Source organism: Hibiscus syriacus, unplaced genomic scaffold, assembly GCF_006381635.1.
Source record: "Hibiscus syriacus cultivar Baekdansim isolate YM2019G1 unplaced genomic scaffold, ASM638163v2 tig00000340_pilon, whole genome shotgun sequence".
Lineage (NCBI taxonomy): Eukaryota > Viridiplantae > Streptophyta > Magnoliopsida > Malvales > Malvaceae > Hibiscus > Hibiscus syriacus.
Window position 1 is genome coordinate 1567216 of NW_024061783.1, and position 20467 is coordinate 1587682.

Genomic DNA, 20467 nt, shown 5'->3' on the forward strand with positions numbered 1-20467 from the left:
GATAGGTAAAGAGGATAAAACCGACTAATAAGCACCAATCTACGGCCATAGACAAAGAAGAAGCTTTCCATCCGCCAATTTCTTATCAAAGTTAGCTAGGACTGGCTCCCACAGTTTCTCATTTTTTAGCCCCTAGCGGAAGGCCTAATAGACTGTCGGAAATGAACCAATAGAGCAGCAATGTCCTAGCCCAAATTTCAGTGTGTCCTCCTCCACATAATACCATACAATTTACTCTTAACTAAATAAGATGAAGCCCCGTCATAAAACTAAAAATCATCAACACTCGTCTAACGTTTTAATTTGAGTGATGGAGGCTCGACAAAAAATAATTAGGTCATCCGCAAACTGAAGAGGGTCAAATTGAAACTGTTGCACATTTCCAAAGAAAACCTTGAAATAATCCTAATTCACAGCTTATTTAACATCATATGAAGGAGTTCACCAACCACATTAAACAAAAGAGGAGAAAGACTACATCCTTGTCGCAACCTTTAGCAATATGAAACTTTGTAGGAGACCCATTCAGTAGAATAGATATAGAAGCTGTAGAAACACTTATTTATCCAAGAACCACCTTTCTCCGAAGCCCATCTCCTTCAAGCCTTACAGAATCTGCCAATCCACGGTGTCATAAGCTCTGCTAAAATCCACTTTGAAAACAACCCCTGCAGCCCTTGTTTCCTCCAATAATCTATGCCTTCATTGCTAAACAGGCGCAATCCAACAATTGCCTCCCCGGAATAAACGCAAACTGTGTAGGGCTAACAATATCTTTAACACAAGAAGAAAGTCTTTTCGAAAGAACCTTAGAGAGAATCTTATACAAGCTGCCCACTAGACTAAGGTCTATAATCTTCAATACTTCAGGATTACCTTCTTTGGAATCAAGGTAATAAAGCATGATTCACTCCATGAACCCACCGCTTCCATTGTAGAAATCTGAAAAAAACTCCAATCTCACCTTCAACAAATTCCATACTTCTTGTAAAAACCCATTGTGAAACCATCCGGCCCTGGTGCTTTTGCACTATCCGAAGATGAAATGCTTGCACACTTCTTGCTGTAAACACCTCTTCTAGAGATCACTTTGAACTTGAGACAACTGTTTAAAATCAAATTCAAGCCCTCAACTTCCAGTGTTTTTTCATTATATGCATTCTTGAAAATACACACTGTCTTTTATCTTTTCTGGATCCGAAATAACTTGCCTTTAAAATTGATCGAATGAATAGTTAAATTATTCTTTCAATGCACTAAGATGAAAAACCTTGTATTCCTGTCTCCATCTTTAATCCATCTTTTCTAGATTTTTGAAACCAAATTCTCTCCTCCTCCTTAACAGTCTCCATAATTCTTTTTAGACTCAATCAATTGTCCTATAATTAAAGGACCATTTGTATACTTACCATAGAATTAATCTATGTTAGATCATTAATCAGACAAATTACCCCCACACAGTTCACAAACTTAAACAAAGCCCTGGATTGGAGCCAGATAGCAAAGCAAATTCCCATTTGGCAAGTGCCGAAGGATTCATTGGATATCTCTGCATTAAAGAGAGAGCACTTATTACGGAAAGGGACAAATATTTAAAGCCACAAGGGAAAGTAAATAAACAATTAAAAGTATGAACCGAACGATCGGTGGTAAATAATGTTGTTCTTCTTCGAAGTCTAGGTTCGAGCACTAAAATGTCAATGTATAAACGTTATGTCAAATGGTTAGAGTACTTTTGAACATATACTGCCTTATACTTACCCCAAATTAATAAAAAAATTCGAAAAGGGAGAAGAGCCTCCTGTTGATCCATATCACTACAACAAAAAAAAAGTAGTTTTGCTCATTAAAAAGACGGTTCCTAACGCTGCTTAATGCCTATGACATTCAACAGTCTTCTTAAATGCCATGATTGCAGCAGACTATTCAACTTGCTAAACTCTACCTAATGTACCTCTTATCTGCCTGGTAAAACTGATGGACCGACCCTTATCGAGTCCAGTTGTATAGTTTGATGTCAGAGTCGAGAGAGCTTTGTCCTCCTCCGGTTTAGAGGTTCGACCGGATCGACTCTAGATAGAATAAGAGTCCTTGTTGGTAAAAATACTACTGCAAAACAAATGCGTTATGAAGGGTAATAAATTAAAAGGAAATCAATGTCTTAGAAGTGATTTCGTCCCGAGGTAACACAATGCTTCTAGATTGTACACTCGAATCATGACGCTTTTGTACAATATAAAAGGGAGGAAATATCCAAAAATGGAGGCCAATCCGTTTATATCGGGCATCAATATGAGTAGGTAGGTAGGTACTTAGGTAGGTCACAAAACATGGACTTGAAGCTGTGGGCAACAGCTGAGCCCCCAATTTTTGTAGACTTGTGTGATGGTGGAAAATGATATTAGGCAACCATGAAAGTACAAACCTTTATTTTTTTTGGTGGTGCACATATTTTTCCGAAGATGACGAAACCAGTATTGTTATCGTCGTTATCAACCAGAACGATCTATGTACAATCAATGAGATACCACACATTGGGAAAGGTCATTCTGTCTTTACTCTTAACAGTATACCAAAGAAGCATTTATATCATCGAGAGCAACTGAAACGATTACCAGAAGAAAAGGGGACATTTGAGTACCTTGCTGGTGAATCTCGGCACCCTGTTGCCGTATACTCCAAGGTTCTACAATGGACCGTCAGTCACTTGAGACATGCTGTCACCACAACAAGAAAGCTGCCAAAATCAAAAAACAATCAACTAAACTTGACAAGGATCTCCAGACATTTAACACGTTTTAATGCTTAATAAAACACAAATACACATAGAAGTTGATTAAAAAAGGACAAATCGACGATTGATAATCTATTAAGCCTAAAAAGTTTTCACAGATGAGTCTTAAGAGTAGCTCGATAAGATCACTCCTAGACAAACAACAAAAGACTCAGTGTAAGAGTGGAATCTTCCTGGACCCAAGCAGATTAAGGGTGCAATGCCAGATAAAACCTGGACCAGTTTATGTGATACGGATATCGAACTTTCCAGATTTTGAGCTGGAGAAGCAGCTAGTAGTTCATGAAGATAGTTCGCAAGTGAAAGAAAATAGAAGGTACAACCTTTCTTTTCCCCGTGTTAGCCGCAAAAAGGAAGTACAAGAAGTTAGTGAATGGCGGCGGTTGAGCTTTGTGTATGTTTCAGTTGTCTGCAGAACAAAATAAAGTTAATGGTTCAAAATCTAATCTTTCTAAACCAGAAACGACACCCTTTTAAAGATGTTCGTCCATGCACCGTAACATTAAACAACTGCCGAAAGTCCAGAAGAAAATTTCCTACTGTTGCCCTGTTTCTCTTTCCGTCTTTTTCCATGGTACATGTTAATTCAAAGGCTTTATAGGCCAGGCCTTGAGCTGCATACCATCAGATGGTCAATGGCAGTCTACCAGAATTATCGTTGCCAAACATAGAGAAACTGTATTATCTCATACAGTTCTTCAGCGAAACACCAAATCGGAAAACAGTAAGGTGCAGAATTCCAAGGTCATGCAAAAATTTAACAAATACATAACCAAAGTGTGCAATTAATTCATATAACCTTCTTCGAATTACAGAAGGCAAAAATGAAGCATCCATACATAAATGCTTTCTCCCACGATTAAATGTCTACTGCTTCAAACGTAACTAAGATGTTTTAGGAAATGAAAAATGCTTCTAAAAGGACGAAACCTCAGGTACGTCCAAGGTCCGCTTTAACTAAAGTGGGAGTCCTGCCAGCATCTGCGAGCCAAATCTTTCAGCTGCACAATCTAGTCCGTGATACAAAGAATCCATACAAAGTTGGTGGAACGATCAGGGGTAAGATTATCGCTAGAAAAAAGAATAACGATCTTCGGAATCCTACAGTTTAGAATGCACAGTAGTAATTAGTGCCACAGCTTACTGCAGAATCCATTACGTGGCCTCTTGCAGATATGATATCTGAAAACGAGTCAACCAACTGCCTGCCTTAATATGTCCCTCACATTCTAGCCATCTGATTCTTACACAGGACTCGAAGGTCTCCTCCAAGGAAGTAGAATAATTGGAGATTGAAACGGTGACCCATTTATTAGAGCACTATCACAGTCACGTGCCTCTTCATTTGAGTTTGCTGCTCTTTTCCTGCACAACATCATGGGAATCAACAGCAGGCACTTCCCTGTTGGTCCGTTAGTACAGGTCTGGGAATCACCACTACCATGTGATCTTGCCAACCCATTCTTCTCTATTCCATGTGAAGCAGCATCGTCATATGCCTCCATGGCCTGTCCTAAAGTGCAACCATATCTTCATCCCTGGAGGATTCAAATGGAGTAAGTTCTTCATTAAGATCAGGGACAGAGACAACATTTAAGTCAAGCCCACGCAAAACAGATGGCCATGATCATCTTCTTGAGTTTCAGGCTTAACAATTTTGCTTGCTTCACGGCATTTGTTTATATCAGTGCTGCAAAACCCATCAAAGCGCCTTGCTCTTGAGTGCAAGCAAGACGCAGGATCTTTCCAAGGTCTCGAACCTAAATACAGATGAATCTTCTTCTGTGAGCTCCTTTGAACCTGAAGAACTTCCTTCAGTAAGGGCATTATCCTTGTGATTCATGACAACAGTTGAATTAGGATTCCTGTGAATTATCTCTACACTCTTGGTAAAGCAATTAGCTTCAGAATGACCCAAGTCACCAGCTTCAGTGTAAGAAACAATACGAAAGGTGTACTCAGTACAGGGCTGCAGATTAGCTATCGAAATCCTTCTCTGAGTTCTTGGAAAGACACAGACAGGTTCTTTTGTCCGTGTCTTGTCTCTACTCTTGAAATAGCAGAGCTTATATCCCACTCATCATATGATGCAGAAGACAGTTCAATTAGAATAATTACAACAGATGACGACGTTACTTCTTCAAATAGAAACCTGCAAGCAGCAGGACGTGAATCTGCCCATATATGGAAAAAAAAACTGTTACTCGTATAACTAACTTCAAAATAACCAATAAGACACAGAAGCCACTGCAGGTTCTAACCTGGCACTTTGGGTTAGTGTTAAGGTTTCAGCCATTCTCTTTTCAATTGCAAGAGAGCATAGTTTATGTATATCACCAGCAACAGAAGCCTGCTGACAATTCCCCGTTTCATTTTGGCTGAAACCCCATTCACAGGGCCGACTTCTCTTTCAAGTTGGCCTTTGCATCTTTCACAACTCGTGCAGTTCTTTAAAGCAAGAAGTCTTATCTAGGAGTGTAACTTAAGTATATTCTATAACAAAGTACATCCAGGCGGCGCGCATCCTTAGCTATACTTAGCTGCTTCTTCCAACATCTGCCAGGAGCAAGCAAACCACATGAACCTCATAATCTAAGCTGAAAAACCAATAACATCATGAAAGAAATAACGATTGCTTCTCTAAAATCTGATTCATTAGGTTGAATAAGTTTCCAACATCAAATCTCTAGCAATAAATTGACACAGTGATAGCCATGGAAAGTACATAAATTCTCCAAACAAATTAAGATGCCAACAACTTGAAACGTTAAAGCAGATTGTGAGGCTAGAGAGAGAACAAACCCATCAAATTGAATGAGGCATGAGCTTCAAGCCAATTACTTACCCAAGTATACTGAAACTTTACCACAAGAAGCACAACAATAGCTACCATCCAGCTGCATTAATTGACCAAGATCAACAATCCCCACCTTCTCACTTGAAGCGCACACTCAATATGACATGACAACCCACAAAAATCCCCCTCACCGGATTCAGAGGTGCATACCAACCAAAGACTGGGATCCTTGTTGTCATCAAATAAATGACAGATGCAACACGAGCATCTCTTGCAAAATGTCGTTTATGGACAGAACAGCTCTGCAAGCAGAATTTTTACATGTCCATGGGTTAGAAATTCCTGATCTGAAGGCTGCTCGGAAGCTGGAAGCACTCTAATAGGGTTCTCCCCTTTTCTGGTTGTTTCCTAGAGGAATTTTGACTGTTGGCAGTGGATGAGGCCTTTCTTAACTCTGACTTTTGATTGGCTTGTTACACAACTTTACACTTCAGTCATTTTGCTCTTTGAAGAAGCTGAATTTTCTCGTCTTTATCACAACAGTTTGAAGAAGCTTCTTTCTTGAACCAGATTTCAGGAACTCTTGGAGGAGTTTGGACTTATCGAAGCGTCATCTGAATGCCATTTTCTCTGGGGTGCTTTGCACACTTGAAGAGAGACTTTGTAAGCCAGAAACTGCATGGAGAAAGAAGCATGAGAAAGTTATTAGCGAGGTTGAAAAGACTTAGTAGGAACAAAACCAAGGTATAAGATAAAAAAAAGATACCACGCCTTGGAACTTTCAGAGAGTTTAAAAAAGAAAAAGTATTAATATTGTGGATAAGTAATGTAGTGAAAGGAGATGAGCTTTGGTGTTCCATGTCAATAGGCATGAAACATAACTCCTCTTCTTCCCAGCGAACCCATTTTATGAGTTCCTTATTCAATATTAAAGCCTGAGATTTGTGGCAACCATTTGATTATATACTTTTTGGTTCTATTCTCAACCCTTTAACATCTGTAACTTCACAACTGGGCTCTTTTAAAGACTTTCGCATTATTGGTAAAAGTATAAAAATTGGAGTCTTTTAACTCATTATCTAAATTGCTATGAAGCTGCCAAATAGCTATCAAAAGACAAAATCTATACGGAAAGCAAAATTTAACCGAAAGATTTCAGCAAGTCAACTGCAAAAAATGAATAAGAAAAAAGGAGATAAAAGATCATATAGCATCCATATAAGCAGAAAGACAAACTATGCAATAAAATTTGATCTAAATTCTAAAAGATGCTGGCAGTACCAATAATTTGAAGACTAAATAACTAGAAACAGAAGGAACAATAACGAAAATGTAATCACCAGATTAGGCTTTTAATGCTCTAGTTTTATTTACTCCTACAATTTCACTGAGATTACACATAAATATATCCATCCATGACGAGATGCAATTCAACCTATTTCTACTAAAAAATTAAACGAGAAGGAAAGTGGTGGATCAAAAATTAAGTTCCATTCTTTACAGAAGATGAGAAGCATAATCCAAATTCAAATATTTAAGACCCATCTATCTGCGAATCACTGAAGAATCAGATGTGAAGGTAAGGTCATCCTGCAATGTAACTAAAAATAGGAATATGAATAGCATCCAAGTGAAGCAGATGATCCAAGAATTTACTACGGTTTGTGCATAAAATAAATATATGAAACAAAAAGCAGCTTAAGTTTTTGTTTAAAAAAATAAAACAGATGAAGAAATAATCCCATTATTTAAAAATACAGCAAAAGGCATTTGTTTTTAACAAAAACTTACCAAAAGAAAAAAAATGCATAAAAGCTAATTGTACTGGTGAACTAAAGAAAAAGAGAGACAAATCATTCACTCCAATATAATTATAAATGGCCAAGATATACCTGATAGACAAGATCCTTCTCTACAACGGAAAAAGAAACAATTGTAGGAATTTCACTGAAATGAATTCATGGAGCAGACTGCAGCAGAGGTTTGCAAAGCAGCCCGAGTCAAGTTATCAATACAGTGAGGATTCAAGAGAGTCACTTATATTATATATGCTCCGTAAGGGAAATAAAATGCAGTGAGCTTCTCAATCTGCATTTATATGCATATAGGACTGGATCAGATCATCTAAAGATATAAATGCAGTCAACGGTTCAAACAATTTTGAATTATCAAAAGAGCTATATTTGTAACTTGATCAGTGATCATAGAGAAAGCTGTAAGCACATACTGTAAACACCATGATAATAAATTCCGTGTACATATGTAAACCATCAAGCCTTAAATCAAAAAAAAGAGAACTTTCGAGGAATTATTGGAAGTAGCATAATCAAATGACTGAACATATACCATCCATCAATTATAAAGTATCTTTACAGAACCTTATTACTCGTCTTCAAACAAACCATTTCATCAACCTCCATCAATTATAATCGATTAAAATCTTTATAGAACCTTCTAATACTAGATGAATAAAGTATATTTCTCAAGTTCTAAACTCATTTATCGGTACTTGAAACAACAATAAAAGCATTACAAAATGAGTCTGGACTGATACAACTATTGTATTACTCATCTTCGACAAACAATCTCTTCTACGAACACGGATTACATAGGAACGGTTAAAGAAATAAACATGATGTTATAAAATAACAGAGAGCAAATATGATTATATATACCTTCAAGATACTTGTCTTCTAAATCCATAATTGAAATGTTGAAACCCGCAAAGCATGCTCTCCCTTGTCAAAATTAATAAATCTTAATATTCAGCTTACCAATTCTTCGCAATGCAACACAAAATCAAACCAAATTAGATTACTAGAAATCGCAGATAAGCAAAAACTTCACTCCAAAGACAAAATAACGTTTTCTAGTTAAAACATAATCATGAGCTAAAACCCATTTTTCCAGCTTTCCAAGCCCAACAAAAGAGATTTAAGCTTTTCCACCATATTTACAAGCTCCATTGAGAAAGTAAAAACAAATATGATTGCTTTACATCACGAAACACTCGCTAGAAAGAGACTAAACAAAACAGAAATAAAATCCAGAATGAAAAGCTCGTTTGACTAACAAAATATCAACAATGCTTGTGAATTATAAAAAAATCAAATAAAAACGGAATAATAATTCAAAAATTAAAAAAATAAAATGTAGGATAAAGAAAAGATCGTAAATTTAAAGCTGTTATGCGTACATGCAGATGAACTAAGCTCAACAGAACCGAAAGGAAGCAAAGAAGCGCCAAAAATTAAAACGATAACGGATCTGAGAAAATTAAAAAATACAAAAAAAAACAATTGAAAGAGAAAAACAAATCTAAGAGTTAAATTACCTTCGTATAACTATGAGGGGGAAATTTAGGGTTTTAACGAAACCAATACCTTTGAATCCAAAGGAAGGGGAAAAATGAGAAAAATAAAAGAGAGGCGTCTCTGTCTCCTCGTGTTAGTTGGATTTTGAAGGGAGAAGCTTGTACGAGTTGCTAACGTTTTAACGCTAAAAAGCTGGAAAATTACAATTGAGATCATTTTACTATGTTCAAATAATTATTTTACTCACTGAAATTTCATAAAATAATTAGTGCAAAAAGCGACGAATCCAAAAATTAAAAAATGAATATCCAAAATTTTTATATTATTTTATTAAAAATAATGGGTATACAAAAAAAATTATTTTTTTCCATTGTTTATTAACATATTAAAATAAATTTTATTTTTTTCTTAAATAATAGGAATACACATTGCTCCTTAGAGGGCTTAGTGCATTTGCCCCTTACTGCAATGTTATACTCCATGAGGATAAAAGTTGGATAGGTTTAATGATAATTTTATATTACTTTAATAAAATTTAATGAAAACTTTATAACAGTTCAATAGAATTAATGAAAATTGTGTAGACATAAAGGCATTAGAGCTCCCTACACCTAATAAAATTAATGTGATCATCGTATTATTTTTCTCTCAATATGACCCTCTAACTCAGAAAAATAAGTCCAGTGTTACCCTTTGACCGACGTTTTTCGTTATTGACCGTTACGGTGTGCAGTTCACTGTGTTAATGTGTCAGTCCACGGTGGTTGATAACGTGACAGATAACATGACAAATGGACTAAATTGGTAACTCCCATGTTAGTATCGTGCACTGCCATGTTAGCATCGTGAACTGCCACGTTAGGACTGTAATGATCAAACAATGAAAAATGTTAATCAAAGAGTCATATTGGATTTATTTTCTGAGTTAGAGGGCCACATTGAAAGAAAAGTAATATGATAGACACATTGATTTTTTTCAAAAGTACAAAGATTCTATGCATTTTTGCCAACTTTGTAATATTTGAAAGTTTAGTAACTAAAACGACTATTTAATAATAGTTTAGTGACATCTTGTGCACTTTATCCAAAAGGCTTTTCGGGGGAGACTCACGGTCGAGCGAGAGCGCGTTTGATCCGTTAGTTCAATTGAAGAGGCAAGATTGGGTGCTTGACTTCTGGATGCGCAGAAAACAAAAAGTACGTGCAAGAGAATTTCATTTGTTACTATTTGATGAGTGCGATTGAACCTCCGACGTGGCATCGACTGATTGGTTATTTATTTCTATCGATTTTATTATTATTAGGTGTTTTACCGGTTTTGTTATTATTTGGTATTTTACCGAAAATATTAAAAAATATTAATATTTTAGAAAAAAAATATTTTAATTAAATTTTTACTAATTTTATTATTTAAATAATAATAAAATCAATAACATTTTTTAACGGTATATTAATAGCATCGCACTTCAAAATGATTGAATGAAAACCTTTGGACGTTTACCGCCATTGGATCATGCCTTTTTTAAAAAAAAAAAGGATCATGTCTTTTTCTTTGGGAAAGGACTAATATGTGTTTATTACTATTTAGTATTTAACGTATCAGTTTTGATCTATTTTAATATTTAATCTTTTAATTTTTTCAAAATCATACATAACATTTAGTTTTTATTTTATTTTAGTAACCGTTAAAAATTTAACGAAACTTTTGCACGTGACATTTTTTATAGGTAAATTACATCATTCATCTCTTAACCATATTCTCACACCTATTTTGGTCATCAAAATTTTAAAAAAAATCAATTTAAGTACTCAACTTTCAGATTACTCATGTTTTAATCATTCTAATTTATTTTATTAATATATTTTGTGAAATAATATTTTTATTATTTTATTAATATATAATTAAAATAAAAAAAATTAAAGTTAAGTAATTAAATAAAAAATTAAAATTCAATTACTAAAATAAGAGTAAAAAGATAATTGAATGATAATGATATAATTTACCCATAAAAAGTATCAAGTTATAACAGTTACGCTAAGTTTTTAACCACGGGTAAATGAAACAAATATTAAAAGTTTTTTTATTTTATCCACTCAATGGTAACCATGGATGGGTTGAACGATGGAACAGGATGCAGTACATATTATATTAACCAGAGCATGCACATTTAGTTAATTAAAACAAATTTAATGTTTTTTTATACAAAAAGGTTTAGGTCAATGGCAGGTCTCTGGTTCAGGGTCAGGGCATACCTAAGATTCAATTAAGATTTACATACGAATTTACAGATTGTTCATTAAAAGTGACAATGATAAGATTCGAACTTGACCTTACAAACTTAAATTTTTGAATCACAACCACTTATGCTAAAACTCGTAATTTAAAACAAGTTTAATGTAGTACAAGGACTCGATTATGGATTAAATAATTGATTTAATACATGATTTAATATTTGAATTATATATATTTTTTATTTTATACAGTGAAACGTATATTGAATTATTGTTGTGCATCTTCGACTATGCTTGAAACGATTAAAAAATTTGATAACTCTCTAATCTATTCGTGAAATTTAAAAAAAAACATTAATATGAAATAATGATTGAATATTTATTTATATTTTAATATATTAATGTCTTTTTCATGTTTTATTAGACATTTAGACCTAAGATTTTAGAAATAATTATGAGTTCATTTAGGTTGATTTTTTTATTAATTCCAGCAGATAAAAAAATATATCTTTCATCTAAAATTTGATCTGAAACTCGATTTGACATAAGTTTAAGAATATTTTCATTCACATTAAATTTTGATTATAATTCTAAGTGGAAATTTACATTTGACTTGACTTGATTTGAGACAAATATATAAAAAAATCCAACTTTAAAATCAGTAAAATAGAAATGTAATTGGAAAAAACGATTAAAATATACAAATAATCATCGATTATAGTATAATTGTTTTGTTAAATCTTTCGTTTATTAAAAGTTATAAAATTATCATCAGGTTATATAAATTTATTTTGTAGACTTGTCTGACTATTAAAAGTTACAAAATGATTCATTGACTTTTCATATGTTTAAAACTCATTTTTTTATTAAAAAATGGCGTTCATTTGAGCTAAACGTTAACCCATCGATAAAATATGATAAAAATATATTTAAATGGTATTTACGGGTATCGTCGTTGCTTTCAAGTATCGGTTCAACGTTAGAATGTTTTAAGTACTAGCTCGATGACATAATGTAAACAGAGTGTGATCCACAAAATACTACTCAAACAGTTTTGAAATCAAATTTTATCATAGCTCAATCAATAAGTTAACTTCCAGCGCAGGTGACCACCATTTTTTAACAAAAAAAAGAATGAATTTGAAATATATAAATGATCGAGTGACCATTTTATAACTTTTAACAGTTATGGAACTTAAGAAAGTAGTACCCTATAATCAAATGATAATATTGTATCTTTTAATAATTGAGAGACTCAATAAAATAACACTTTATAGTCGATAGATCATTTATATACTTTGTCCTTAAAAAAATAATAGAAAAAAATATCATAGCAACTACTTTAAATTTATAAATACGTTAAATTTATAGATAAAAATTATATTACCATCTTAAATAAAAAATGTAGGAAAAAAGACATTAGAGGTCCTTGTACTTTTTAAAAGAACAATATGGTCCTTGTATTATATTTTCTCTCGATGTGACACTTAAACTCATAAAATAAATTAAATATGACTCTTTCAATTTTTTCATCATTTGACAGTTACGGTGTTGATATGACAGTTCACACTTCATTTGTCATATTTGAGTTATTAATTTTGCCCATCTGTCATATTATCTCCTATATTATCAACCATTGTAAACTGTCACATTAACACCATAAACTATCATGTCAGCAATATAATAGTTAGCGACAAAAAAATTAGTCAAATGGTTACATTGGGCTTATGAGTTGGGGTCACGTTGAGAAAAAAAATATGAATGTCACATTAAGTTTTTTTTTAAATACAATAACCTCTTATACATTTTTGTCCAAATTTTAATTTTAATGTTAATATCAAATTTAAATTTAATTTTTAAAAAATCAAATCAAATTAAATTAAAATCCTTCAAATATAAATTAAATTACCATCTCTAATCGCAATAACACACCGAAAAATGATTTAAAACTTGAATCAAAATATTAAAACAAAAGACTAGAGAATATATATATATATATATATATATATATATATTCAAATAAGTTTAAATATAAGGACATTTATAGAGATTTATAAATTTTTTCAATCTATAATATTCAAAATCGTTTATTTATTTTTAAAAATTATTATCTTAATAAATTTTGAATATTTCATTATCCAACTGCTGACATTTTTTCTTATGGGAATTTTTTTTAGAATAAATAAATAATTCAATTAATTTATAAAAAATATATTTAATTTGATAATATTAATTATTCTTGATCGTTGCCTGCAAGTGGACGCCGACAAAAAATTTCTAGTAGTCTATTGTAAAATTTGAAGAAACAACAGAATTTCTCCCTCCCTCTCTCCTTAAATTCTCACTTTAGATATATATATACAGCAGTAAAGCAGCCTTTTATTTTATTATTTTTGGCTAGTTCTTAGCTGTAGCAATTAGCGAAGCTGGCCTTCTTCTTTCAGATATCTATAATATATTTATATATGAGAATCCAGTTTTATTGATCTGTTGTTTTGCATAAACATAATACTGTAGGCGTTGGATCGGAATTCATTGATTAAAAGGCATCTACGCGCAAAAAGTTCGAAACAATTCGTTTTTCTCTTTGATTCCCGGTGAGTCTTTTCCTTTCCTTTTCTTTTCGCGGTATACTTTTTCTATATTTCCAAACATACTCCTTTTAAATCTATTTGTACTGTTTTCTGGTGTTATAGTGCTTTGATTGTTCAGATCTGATGGCCTGTTTAGTTGGGTTCTTATTTATTTTTTGTGTAGTAGTGGTTTAGCAGCTAAATATTGGCTTCGTAAGAGAAGAAAATGATGATTTGTAGTTTAGATTGCTTCATTTTGCTCTGCAGTGTAGTGAAGCTATTTTTTACTCGATTTTTATTGAAATGATAACAGTGTCGAAAAAGCAAATTTGGAGTTAATTGGATTGGGATTTTTTTTGTGTCTGCTTGTGATTAATGATGATTTGGAGAAAATTCATATCTACTTTCTGTTTTTCTTTCTTGTTGATTTCTGGTTTTGCCTTTTGCTTATTTTCATATAGGAAGCGGTGATGGCGACTCGAGTGAAGGAAGATGAGAAAAATGAGCGAATAATTCGGGGTCTTCTCAAACAACCGGAGAACCGTAGATGTATTAACTGCAACAGTTTGGTATGGTTTTCTTGTTTATGTTTTGATCTCATGATTGTGGACTTGATAAGTGTGCTGTTGTATCCTGGTATAGATTGATGGAATATAACTCTGGGAATTGTTCATCAAATAATGGTTCAGTTTTAGTTATAGACGTGCTTGCTGATATACATAGACTTTGAATTGATTGCTCATTTGCGGCAGTGATGTTGGGGAAATCAATAATGCTTTTGGTCCATTTTTTATGGTATATTATTGATACTCCTATATTTATATCCCTGCATTAATGGAAGAATAACCTTTAATTTTTTTTAAAAAAAATGGAAAATAAGCTGGGCTGCTAAGGTTATGTCTAGTGAGATAGGATGTATGTGTTTGACTACTTTATCAGTTTTTCACAAACAGAAAACCTGATTAAAGTTTTCATATTTTTGGAATCTTTACTAGTAAACCTTTTGAGAAGTTCTATTTGTTCCATAAATATTTGTTTGATATCCTCCTGAAATTTTGCTTCTGGTGATTTTTCTGTTGAAATATGTTTTTGCAGCATTTTCCTTATGCTAAACTGAATGTGATTTTTATTTGTATGCGTAGATTTTGGAGTGCTTATACTTTCTGTCATATTGTTGCTATTTGCTAATTGTCAACTGAACAGGGGCCTCAATATGTTTGCACAAGTTTCTGGACATTTGTTTGCACCACCTGCAGTGGAATACAGTAAGTGTTAAATTTGGTTGGCACGTTGAGTTTTCTTGACATATCGGCTGCTGATTAGCATATCTAAGAGACTGCATTTGATGATAGTCAGACGTCAATAGATTTTCTAAACTGGCTACTGTTTTTAATTGTTTCCAGTCGGGAGTTCACACACAGAGTTAAATCAGTATCTATGGCTAAATTCACTTCTCAAGAGGTTGCCGCTCTTCAAGAAGGGGGAAATCAGGTAAAGATTAACCTTCTCTCTCCCTCTCTTGATAAAGAGTAAAAAGGGAAGATTTCTTTCATGTATATTGTTTTCTTTTCATTCTAATGTTCAACTTTGTCATTGGCTTGCTCTTTCTTTTATTTGCAGCGTGCAAAAGATATCTATTTTAAAGAATGGGATCCACAAAGTCATTCTGCTCCTGACAGCAGGTTTTCACTAAAAAATACAGTCTTTTGGTTCTGTTGTCATTAGTTACCATGTTTCTGAGTTAAAATTTCTGTTGTCAGCAATGTTGAAAGGCTTCGTGACTTCATTAAGCATGTCTATGAAGATGGAAGATTTAGTGGTGGGAGAAACTATGACAAGCCTCCAAGAGGAAAGATGGTAAGATACACCCTCTTCCTATTTTTCATTGAATGTCAAAAAGTTGCGTAGTTTGAGAATTGAGATATCATATGATATGAAATTATATGTTAGGGTTCCTGCATCTGTAGGAGGGAATTTTTATACAATCGAATCTTCAACAGAAGAGTGTTTTTGTTTTGTCTCCATTCTACAGAATAGTGTTGTGTTACGATTTTTTTACTTTTTACTTTGCAGGGTGATAAGGAAGACATATATGAGAATAGGGCAGATGGATATAGGGGAGGGTCCAGAAGTCCACCATATGAAGGCCGTTTCAGTGAAAGGTCCAGTCCAGGAGGAAGAAATGATGACAGATATTCGAGATACGGCAATGATGAAAGACGAAGTCCTGGATATGATCAAGAAAGTCGAAAATATAGTGATTACCAGAAAAGTCCTGCTCGTCATGAAGTTGTCAATGACTGGCGCCGAGAAGATAGATTTGGTAATGGGAGGAAACCTGAAGATCATAGAGTATCTTTGGAGATCTGAAGTTGGAAGGTAGGTCACCTGAACGATCAAGAGATTTAGTGTCATCCAGTCCCCCAGTGGCTCGTCCTGTTAGAGAAATTTTGGGTGAAAATGTAATGCCTCTTCGTATAAATGAGCCTCCAAAAGCAAATGGCAGTAGAGCTATTGATGGCCCTCAGACAAAGGTAGCTTCTGCTTAGTACTTGTACAAATGGTTTAATGTTATAGATGGTTTGATTTTGGTTTAATTGCAATGCTCACAAACCTTCAATTTGTTCTTTGTGCTGTTCAGGCCCTTCAAAAAGATAAGCTTTTCATTCCCCTCCCACTTAAAAATAATTTATGTCTAAGAGTTATGTACTTCTAATTCCATTTCGAAAGCCTTTAGTTCTTGTGGTGCCATTAACCACAACTAACCACTGGGCACAGTTTCTATTCGTTTTTTATTTACTTTTTCTCCTTTCTGCAAGTTTACTTGTAGTATTTCTCTCATTATCTTCGTTGGATTTGGTAGCTCTTATCCTGTTGGACTGCCATCTGGTCTGTCTGATTTTCGTTACTTTGACCTTTTCATCGAGACCCCAATGTGACACGTGTAGGAGTGGCTCCATTATAGCCCTAGTCACTGATATTCATGCCTCTAATAACGATAATTTTGAATATTCTGAGTTATGGTCAATTTGATCAAAACACCATGGTTCTTTGTTGCACGATCAACATGTTAATCATGACAAGATATACCCAGAAACTAAATAAAATTGTTTGTGGCTTGATTCTTTGAAATCCTCTCTCCTCATTTATCATGTGAATTTTAATTTGAATATTGGTATAACTTGGTTGTCAATTATACCAAAATAAATGAAATTTTATTGCTGTCCATTTCCCTCCCCAAAAAAAACATCAATTGTTTTTTCCTCTTTATATTTGCTCAACTTTTTTTATGATAAAGAGAACACGGACTTACTTTAGTATTACTTTTGCAGAGAACTGCATCTTCTAGCAGCTTGGGGTCTACCAGTGGGAATCCAGCAGAATTTAAGTTGGAGATGACTGGTAGCTTAATTGATTTTGATGCTGATCCTGAACCTGCAGTAGCTTCTGCAGCTACACAGACACAACAAACAACTGTGACTCAAACTGTTCTACAGCCAACAAGCTCTACCAATGACCAGAACTGGGCCTCTTTTGATTTTGCTTCTCAAACAAATGTGTCTCAGGCTTCTTCAAATGTGAACACCCTGGACTCTGTTCTTTCTCAATTGTCCATCCCAGCATCTACACCTGTGACCAATGTGAATGGAGCACCTCTTGGTGGTAACTCCAATATTGCATTCACAGGGCAGATCCAAACGTTACCCTTTGACACTGCTGCTCCTGCAGCTGCACCAGTTAGCAACTTTTCAACGCTGCTTCCTACTGGTGCTTCAACAGCTGCCCCTAGATTAACACCCACAATGCCTGTCGGCAGTGGCAGTTCCCAGATTGGTGTATATAATGCTGGACAATGGCCTAATATGCAGCAGCAACAGACATCATTTTTCTCTGCAGCTAGTGGTCAGTCTATCGCCCAACAATTTATTCAACCTGTCGATGGAACTTCAGCCAATCAGGTGGGACGTATTTTCTAGCTTCTTATATTGTGGCATATCATAGATAATCAACTCTTTGTTCACCTAACTTCATTCTTATATTGCGCCTTTTTGCAGCCGCAGAATTTTGCTCCTTCCCATAATATGCTGGGGCCTTTGAGTGCATTGGTTGCACAAATGCCTCAAGCTGTTTCAAAACCCACCCATGATGCCACCTCTACTGTTGCATCACAGCTTCCTCCTACAGAAAAAAAAGAAAGTGGAAGAAAGGAACTTCCAGCGGTAATATCTTTTTCAAAGGGGACTTTAGTTTTCTCTTGCGAGGATTTCTTATTGTGTTAGCTTCTTGACTTTTGCAGGATCTGTTTACTTTAACCCATCCTTCCTATCCTGCTGCTGGACCAGGGTGGCAAACTGGCCCATCATATGGGATGGGGTTCCCAATGCAATATGATACTGGAGTGGTACTGCTATGCCTTGTGCAATTTGGTTCACGAATTCATTTTTCTGAAGTGCATGCTTAGTTACTTGATGTGTCATTTACATGCATTTTGTTTTTGTTGCAGCCAATGTCTTCTTTTCCACAGTCATCAAGATCAATGAACCCATTTGATCTTGGCAGCGAAGCACCTCCAGTTCAAACTCAAACAGTCTGTTATTCACATCTTTTGAGCTATTTCATCACTTCTGCATTTGTGTAGAATTCAAATCTCATTGCTTCTTTATATATATATAAATTATAGAGAGAGAGAGAGAGAGAGAGAACAAGGTTGTGTTTATTTCTTTATGCTAAGGTTGACTGTTTTGGCTGAGCCTGTGCGGAAATTTGGATGTTTATTTGATTTTGTACATCATAAATGCCTTAATTGAATCTTGTATTTGGCAATCTTGATGATGAAAATACCTATTGAGTGCAATTTTGGTCGTTAATTTCTGATGCATGATGATTTTATCCGATAGCCGCTTCCCAACCTTCTCTCTTTTTGAAATCCAAGTGCAAAACCATTTCGTCTTGAACTCATCCAGGACTTGTGCTGTATTGTGTTTTACAATCTTCATGCATTTTTGCTTCTGGTGCAGTTCCCTTCAATGGCTTCCTTGCAAAGTGCTTTACCAAATGTGCCACCTCCTTCTAGCCCAATGCCTACTTCTGGCGTCGGTACTCCATCATCAGCGTGGACGTCAACTCAATCTTTACCTTATGCATCAGGGATGCCATTGCCTTCACTCGCTTATGCATCATCTGTGCCACAACGTAAGGCTTTTTAGTTCCCCCTTCATTTTTGTTTATCTTTGTGTTGTCCTTTTGATATACTGAATTTTTCGGAAACTTACAGGGCCTCACCTCGGAGCACAATTACCTAATAACTTGCCACCTTCCAGGTAATTCATTCGTTATCGTTCTAGAGATTAACTTTTAACCATTAAGGGGATTGAGGGAGAAATGCTACAGTACATGGAATTTCATGGATGCTCATACCGTCTTTCGTTGTCGCCTTCTCTCTTCCTTTGCACACGTTTCTGGATGCACGTCCCACGTTGGTTTAGCTGTTTCCTGATTTCACTGTTCAAGGCGATGCAATGTCCATTTCTTCTGTTTTATGTTGTGGCTTCGATCTGGTTTACTGGCTGTGCCTCAAGTTGCTGAGCGCCATCTGGTAAAAGCTCGTCATAATCCTAATCCATGAATTATTCCGTGCTTTGCAGCCATCAAATTGGCGGCATCGGCAGTCTAGCATCTTTTGGTTTTGTAAATACCGATCAACAGGTGACCGGCAGATTTCCAGCAGCAGCTACCCCACAGCCTTTCCCTGCTGTTGGGGGCAACCCATTCGAGTGAACATAAAAGAACAAGAAAAGCATCCCGGACCCCGGACGTCGGGTTAAGCATCCTCTCGCTGCCTGTTAAAATCGATGGGTGAAAAGTTTTGGTTTCCGTTCAAAACATCCAAAGCCGTTACAAAATTCTTTTAAAATTGTTCGTTCCCGGGTTCGAGGATGCGATGTCGATATTTGTCCATAGACAACTAGTTTGATGCTCATAACAGACAAGAGAGCAAGAGAAACCGAGGAAACCCCATTGTTGTATGATGTGTTTTATTTTAATTTCGGTCGAGTGTTCTGTGTGCCCTACAGAGTTTTATCAGCTTCCTTTTCCCCCCATTGTTGTATGATTTTGCAGTCTCGATTTTTAACTTTTCAAGGTAATATATATATTATTGAATATTGAGATTATTCTATTCAAAAAAATATTGAAGGCAGGGAAAAGGAAACCCAATATTCTCTTTCCTTTTTATGGGTTCTATGATGGTGTAATTTTGTTATGAGTCCTCATATTATTCATAAGTTTCGGATTTAGTCACTGTACTTTTTAAAATTCTGAAATTTTAGTTATACTCTTGTTCCGTCTGGGTTTGAAGATGATTTGATCCAAAATTTCGAACAATTCTGTAGGGAGAAGGGATCCCCGTGTCCCCATTTTCTTTTTCTTTTGATGGTTTTTATGATGGTTAAATTTTGTTATTAGTCCTTGTGCTAGGCACAAGTTACGGATTTAGCCATTTTACTCTTTAAAATTTTGGAATTGAAGGTAGAAAGAAGAAAATAGCAGCTTTGGGCTGAATTGGAGCTTCAACAGAAAAAAATACCATCTTGTTTAGTGAACCTATAGGCTCGAATAGGTATTATCTCCTCATAAGCTATTTTCTTAATCGTTAATCGATAACTAGTTCATCGGATATCGATCAGAGATTGTAGGTTCAAATGGACTTAAAACGTATCATATGCGTAGATTCGGAAGACTTCGTTTTCGTTAGTGT

At 34.8% G+C, this 20467-nt stretch overlaps 2 pseudogenes; one reads left to right on the forward strand and one right to left on the reverse strand.

Annotated features, from left to right (window-relative positions):
• Positions 1–3692: 3692 nt before the first annotated feature.
• LOC120184946 lies at positions 3693–6628 on the reverse strand (annotated as a pseudogene).
• A 6942-nt stretch (positions 6629–13570) lies between these two features.
• LOC120201716 lies at positions 13571–19885 on the forward strand (annotated as a pseudogene).
• The last annotated feature ends 582 nt before the right edge of the window (positions 19886–20467 follow it).